At 35.8% G+C, this 7,779-nt stretch overlaps 1 protein-coding gene across 1 annotated transcript in view; it reads right to left on the bottom strand.

The window, feature by feature from the left end:
* Positions 1–1,874: 1,874 nt before the first annotated feature.
* AKAP6 (A-kinase anchoring protein 6) overlaps positions 1,875–7,779 on the bottom strand; it is a 190,673-nt gene continuing 184,768 nt past the window's right edge. Inside the window, exon 13 of the mRNA XM_015813076.1 lies at positions 1,875–2,806. The gene's annotated coding sequence lies outside the window, so the exon portion shown is untranslated. The remainder of the gene's footprint in view (positions 2,807–7,779) is intronic.

Here is a 7,779-nt window from a genome sequence, read left to right as displayed (position 1 = left end):
CCCTGTATATAAGAACCACTTTATAATTTATTTTCATCCATATTTACTTGTGGCTTATAACTTACCTAAGTACTGCATCAGCCAGTTAACTGAAAAATAAGAATTTTGGAAACCTATAAATCATCTCTATGAATCAATAAGAATAGAGGTGGAAGGGATATCTGAGGTCTTCTAGTCCAACCCCCTACTCAAGCAGGAGAGTCTATAGTATTTCAGATAGGTGTAGGAACTACAACTTCTGAAGGCAAGCTGTTCCACTGGTTAATTGTCCTCACTGTAAGAAAGTTTCTCCTTAATTCCAGTTTGCTTCTCTCCTTGAATAGTTTCCATCATTGTTTCTTGTCTTGCCTTCTGGCACTTTGGAAAATAGGTTGACCCCTTCTTCTTTGTGGCAGCCCCACAAATACTGGAATATTGCTATCATGTCACCCATAGTACTTCTTTTCTCTAGACTAGCCACACTCAATTCCTGCAATCATCTTAGTTGCTCTTCTCTGGAATTTTTCCAAAGTCTCAACTTCTTTTTTGTAGTATGGTGACCAAAATTGGATGCAGTATATTCATATTCATATCAGAATTCTTATTCATATTCATATGAATTCATATTCAGTATTTAGGATGATCACATATTTGTTACTTTTATTATATACACATTCAAAAGATGCATATATGAAAAAGGATCCTATGCATTTATCTCACCAGATAGGTAAAAAACTGTAGTCTTATCACATTGGAGTGCACAGCTAGGGAAGATCTGCATCTTTTATTTTTCAGGAATATACTCTCTGTGGACTTTAAAAAAACACAGATAAACTCAGTAACTAAACTTATGTACTCCTTAGTTGTTATGAGTCCATTGGTCCAAAGCGCCAAAAATGACAAGGGGCCCCCTCTTCAGAATCAACAAACTTTTCCCCTGCCCTCACCCATAGTGAACAGAGGGAATATTCAGGCAATACCAATAGCATTTGGGAAGGAAGGAAGGTTCCAGACCACAACAACAGAAGAGAAGACTGGAGAAAATAAGCCCTTCTTCCTCACTATCAGTGAGATTTCAGATGTGCCACAACATTGTCATCTTGTAGTAAATCTACATTTTTAAGTAGTTGTATGTAGATCTGTATTTTCTTTTATACTTTTGTTCAGTATGTAAATGATAGAAGTAGTCATCAGTTAGCGACCAAATAGCAACAATTCAGCTGTTAAGTGAAACAGTTCTTAAGTGAAATTGCTACTGTACTTACGATCTTATGATCTAGCTCTTCAAAGGTTGTAAATGCGAAGTTGCAAGTTTACTTTTTCATCATCAGTATAATGGCTTGCTAAATAAGCCAGCCACTAAACAAGAACTGTATAGCAGGAACTTGGAAATTAAGAAACCCTTTTGACCAATTCAGTTGTAATGCATGAAGGACCAGTAAACCTCAGAGTGAGCCATTTTATAATGGATATTTGTGTGTATGAGAGAGGGGGGGGGAGAAGGGAGAGAGGGAGAGAGAGAGAGTGAATTCTGTTTGTTATGGAAAAAAAGAAAGTGGACATTCAGAAAGAACAGGACATTTGCTGGTCCGTATTAGCACGCAAGATTCTTGAAGATGACCTCTTCTGTGGTCTCCAAATGGGCATCTTAACAGGTGGAGACAGTAAGGGAATTATTCCAGAATGAGATTGTAGTCCAAAGTCTTGTTCCAATTTTACCAGAAGTAGCTGAACTTTCAGGACAGAAGGGTCACAGACAAAGTTGTTCCTAAAGGCCTACACAAAACTTGAGAGGTCCTTATAAATATTCAAATACTTATGGCAGATCCATGCAATATTTGCATTTAGACAGATGTGGGTAAATGAGAGCCAGTTCTAAAATTTCCCCAGTAAAGTTATGTTTATTATGTCAGTTCTAATTATCATGCATTCTAGTGGCTTTAAGGCTTATGTTTTCTACACCACCAGGCATCACAAACATTAAAGCATTTTATACTGTCATTGTACATCAATGTTTGCACTTGGTTATACATATATACAGAAATGATTCACACCTTGCTATTTCCTTCTTTCAAATGAACGTAATTTTACTGTGAAAGCAACTTTTTAATAAATGTTATAAGAAATACAGCAAGGCACAATTTCTTTTTAAAATGTGGGGTTCTTTTCTGATTACCACCTCAAGAAGCCTAGTAGAAAACCAAAATGTTTTATTTAATTTAGTACAATGTTAACAGTTCTTAATATACAACACTACATAGCTGTTTCTTGAAGTGTTGCATAGTTGTTGTTTTTAGAAAAAGCAAAAAGATACATTTGTGTTTACTTTGTATAACCGGTTTTTTTGAATCAGGAGCAATTGTTTCCTCTTTGCTGCAATCAAAATTTCCTTTCTAAAATACTTTCAATAAACAATATGCATTGTACACATAAAATACCAAATTTGATACATAAAACAGGAGAATTAATGACATTTACAGTTCTGAAATGATGGCTTGAAATGATCACAGAAACTGCAATTGCAAAATCATTAAAATATTAGTGGGTGAGATGTCATACAGAGGCGTATACATTTGAAAAGAAAGTTGTTAAGAGGTAGCTTGGCATATAAACCCATATGAAAGAAAACCGTTTTGCTACAAAGCAAAATGCTAACTGAAATTGCTCCAGCATATGCAACCTGGTTACAAAGCTAACATGTACAAATAACATTTGGAAAGAAAATTTATCTTGGGAGTCAAGTGTAACAAAAGGCAGTGATACAATGGAATTAGAGGTCATCCCAGGGTTTAGAGGATAAGCCTACATCTGATATGCAGCCAAGTTTCTAAAAGGAAAAGGGGAAAGAAAAGGAAAGAAAAGTAAGAGCGTGCTACATCGACTATAATTCCATTTGTAAAGCACAATCTTCTCTAAAATAGCCACATTAGCTATTATATGATCTCACACCAGTGTCCTTACCGGTATATGCAAAACCAGCTATGAACAGCAATTTTTCGTAGCGTATGGTTTAAATCAGAGTTATATCTTTTCATTGATGTGGAAACACTCATTGATTTTTATAAAACAAGATTTAGTTTCAAAAGGCACAGGGGAAATAATCAAGTTTGACCTTTTCCCTCAGTCCCATCCTTTTAGGTATCTGTGAACATGCCTCCTCTACATTCTGAAAGTGTATCAATCAATAGGCACGTAAGACTCAATAAAGGCCACCCAGCCAACCAATATAATCTGCAATCCTGAGCCCACTACATGGGAATAAGTTCTATTAAAGTCAGTAGGATTGACTGTCAAATAATCTATTTAGCTTGAGGTTATATAAATATGGGTATAATCTATACTGTATTGAATTCTCTCTCTCTCAAAAAAAAAGACAAGACATAAATAAATAATCCACTAATTGATATTGCCCTAATATTTCTTACTAGGAGGAATAATTAATATAGATAGTCCTCAAATTACGACTGTTTAAACAATGGTTCAAAATTATGATGTCTTCAGAAAAAGTGATTGATGACCTGTCCTTGCACTGACAAATGTTGCCCCATGCTCACAATCATGTAATTTGCAATTTGTTGGCAACAGCAACTATTCACTTGCCACTTGGCAACAACAACTATTTACAACTGATTGCAGCATCGCGTGGTCACATGATCATGGTCTATGACCTTTTCAGTTGGTTTCCTATAAAAAAAGGTAAGTTGGGGAAGCTTTATTTGCTTAATGGCCGCAGTAAAAATGTTTGTAAAATTACATCTGGTCATTATGATGGCTCACTTTACAACTGCGTTGACTTATGGTGGAAATTCCAGTTCCAATTATTGACATGAGTCAAAGACTACTTGTATTTCTGATGCAGATTGTTTCCAGTTTAGAATTTAGGGTTAACCTGTGCAACAAAGAACTAAAGCATGGGATGAATATTACGAAAAAAACAACTGTTAGAATACACCTAAGGGATTAGTACAAAGTACCTTATCACAGCATTTCCAAGGAGGCACTCCAGCCTTGCATTTTATACTTTCCAAATTAAGTAAAAATATCTGGAGTTATCCAGTAACATTCTTGTTTAATATTAATTAATGTTGTGGACACCCCCCCCTCTCTCCCCCCCTCTCTCTTTCCCTCCCTCCCTCCACAAATTTGAAACAAATGCAGGCCTATGATTTAAACATGAAACATGTGTTGCATATCTACCCTCAAATCCTAAAATGGGCTTTTAATAATATTTTTTTAAAAACATACACTATTGGAACTGTGTGCTTTTTAAATATCTAAACTTATACATAGCTACAAAATTAAATATGTCAACTTAATATTAGAGATAAAACAATCTGGTATTCTTTATATAAGCTTTCTAGAAAAAATTACTACTTTGACAAAATATTGATTAAATCACGAAACAAACCAGGAGGTTAATCTACATCTGATATTCCTTCATGATTTCTTGGACCTATGTCACCATTTAGTAATAATCACCTTGACTAAGAAGAATGGAAGATGTCTTTTGTTGTTTGTTCCAGTTCTGGCCAGTTCCAGACCTTTCCTATCAGTTTGTGTGAACTTATTAGCATAGCTCAATGGTAGAATAGAGATGGCATTAAGCACTGGTCAATGATAGTACAAATAGTTTGCAGGCATGAGGTAATGAGCCTCTCTGACATCAAATCATTTTTTAAAAGATAATAAAAACAACAACAGCAACAACAACAACAACAATAATAATAATAATCCACATCTGCCTATCCCAGGTCCTTGATAAGGACTCGATAGATAGACAAAATGCCAAATCCAGTCTGAACATCTGGCTGACTGTGCGATGATCCATAATAATAATAATATCATCCCAAGTCTTTGGAAAGTACTAGATAAGTGGTAATGATAAATCCAGTCTAAATATCTGGCTGACTATGTGACAAAACATGATATACCAGGACAATATCAAGCACAATGAAGTTAAGAAGAAAGTCAGAAGTGAGTACATCATGAGAATAAAGAAGATCTTAAAATCTAAACACCATCTAAGCAATTAACATTGAGGCAATTCCAGTCAATGGATACACAATTGAAATAGTGGACTGGACTGAAGCCACTGGATAAGAATACCAGAAAAATAATGACAATGAATCATGCTTTTCAAAATGACCTGGATAATTGAGAATCTCCATAGACAATGAATCATGTGCTTCATCCTCACAGCCATCTTGACAGACTATATTTATAAAGGAAAATAGGTGGGCATGGAATGTTGAAAGTACACCAGACAGTTGAAGAAGAAGAAAAATCATTTCAAGAATATCTGAAGGACAGTGAAGAAGATGCACTGAAGGTTTACTAAACCAAACTGGCCTATATGACTAAATGAAGAATAAAAAAGAGGCACAGCAAAGCAAAGTGCTATATGATCAATACATTGAAAAGGGAAAAAAAGGCCAGCAGAAAACTGCAATGAATAAGAGCAGGAAAGTTGAAGAAAGATGCAGAGGGACTAATTCTGGCTGCACAAGAACACATCTTAAGAACAAATGCATACAAAGCTAGAACTGACAGCAACAGGCAACAAATGCCCTCTGCAAAGAAACTGAAGAAACAGTGGACAGACTGACTACAAACAATGGCATGACAAAATAGCAACAATGGTGCATTGGAATATCTGCAAGAAATGCCATTTGCCTGCAAGCAAGAACTGGTAGAAAATAGACAAAGAAATAGAAAATGAAGAAACAAACTGTTCTGGCACTTAAGAATTCAAACAGACAAGCATTTGTCACATAACACCCTAGACTTATCATTTGTCAATAAGAAAGATTAAAAAAATCTAGATAGTGAACGTTGCAGTACTTGAAGACAGCAGAATAGAACTGAAAGAACTGGAGAAAAATCACAAAATACAAAGACCTGCAAATAAAAGTAAAATGATTATAGAAAAGCAAAGCAAAGATAGTACCAATAGTAATAAGTGTCTTGGGTGCAATCCCAAAACATCTGGAGCACCACTTGAACACCATCAGCATTGACCAAATCACCATCAGTCAATTGCAAAAGGCAACTTTACTTGGAACAGCTTTCATCGTGACAGTACCTTTAATATTATTAAACATTTACCTAGCCCAGATCCTTGAAAAGAATTTGATAGGTGGACAAAAATACCAAATCCACTCTAAGCATCAGGTTGACTGTGCAAACAATAATAGTAATAATAATTACTACTAGTAGTAAGGCTAGTATGCTGGCAAGATCCAGTTAAAACTTAGGGTCTTAAATACTCATCACTAACCAATCCCAGAAAGATCATTTGGCTGACTTTATAAACTAAAGCACAAAGTTTGGTCACACTAAGCATAACTCTTGTATCTGCAATGCAATAGTGTCAATAGAAAAGAAATAAATCTACATGGCCTAATAGTAAAAATGATGTGAACACCTCAAATATAGCAGAATGAGCAATACAAAAAAAAGGAGATGTGGAATTTATCTTAAAAGATTGCTGATAACAAGAACATTGAAGTAGGCCTAACCTTGGCTAGATGAATGAGGTGTCTTGCCAGTTGGAAAAAGTTCAAAATTTTCTTGAATAGATGGCACCTCTTGTTGTTTCTTTTGCCCTGTTATATTCTTATGTTTGGATCGATCAATTACACTAATAAAGATGATTTGATGTGAATGACTTGGCATCACCTCGTGAAAGAATTAGACGACAGATGGTGGGGAAAACCTCTGTCTGACACATTAGACAGTTTCTGCAAATCAGAATAGAAAATACTGGACTGCATAAAAAATAATTGGATCTGGTATAACTTCATGTGTCCCTCAAAGAGAATAATAATAATAATAATAATAATAATAATAATAATAATAATAATAACAACAACAACAACAACAACAACAATAATAATAATAATAATAATAATAACAACGATGATGATGATGATGATGATGATGATGATGATGATGATGATAATAATAAAAGTTGGAAGGGATCTCGGAGGTCATCAAATCCAACCCCCTGCTCAGGCAGGTAACCCTATACCATTTCGGACAAATGGCTGTCCAGTTTCTTAAAAACTTCCAGTGTTGGAGCATTCACTGCTTTTGAAGGCAGGTTGTTCCACTGGTTAATTGTTCTGTCAGGAAGTTTCTCCTTAGTTCTAGGTTGCTTCTCTCTTTGGTTAGTTTCCATCTGTTGCTTCTTGTCCTGCCTTCAGGTGCTTTGGAGAATAGCTTGACTCCCTCTTCTTTGTGGCAGCCCTGAGATATTGGAACACTGCTATCATGTCCCCCCTCGTCCTTCTCTTCATTAAACTAGACATACCCAATTCCAGCAACCGTTCCTTATATGTTTTAGCCTCCAGTCCCCTAATCATCTTTGTTGCTCTTCTCTGTACTCTTTCTAGAGTCTCAATATCTTTTTTACATCGTGGTGACCAAAACTGGATGCAGTATTCCAAATGTGGCCTTATCAAGGCCTTGTAAAGTGGTATTAATACTTCACGTGATTTTGATTCTATCCCTCTGCTAATGCAGCCTAGCACTGTGTTGGCTTTTTTGGTAGCTGCAGCACACTGCTGGCTCATGTTTAAATGATTGTCCACTAGGACTCTGAGATCCCTCTCACAGTTGCTACTATTGAGCAAGGTACCCCCTATACTATACCTGTACATTTGGTTTTTCTTGCCTAAATGTAGAACCTTACTTTTTTCACCATTGAATTTCATTTTGTTAGATAGCGCCCAGTGTTCAAGTCTGTCCAGATCCTCCTGTATCCTAAGCCTGTCTTCTGGAGTGTTGGCTATTCCTGCC

The sequence above is a fragment of the Protobothrops mucrosquamatus genome, unplaced genomic scaffold (genome assembly GCF_001527695.2).
Source record: "Protobothrops mucrosquamatus isolate PMUCROS unplaced genomic scaffold, P.Mucros_1.0 scaffold133, whole genome shotgun sequence".
Lineage (NCBI taxonomy): Eukaryota > Metazoa > Chordata > Lepidosauria > Squamata > Viperidae > Protobothrops > Protobothrops mucrosquamatus.
The sequence above is the reverse complement of the archived record's forward strand: the minus strand, read 5'-3'. Positions and strand labels throughout refer to the sequence as shown.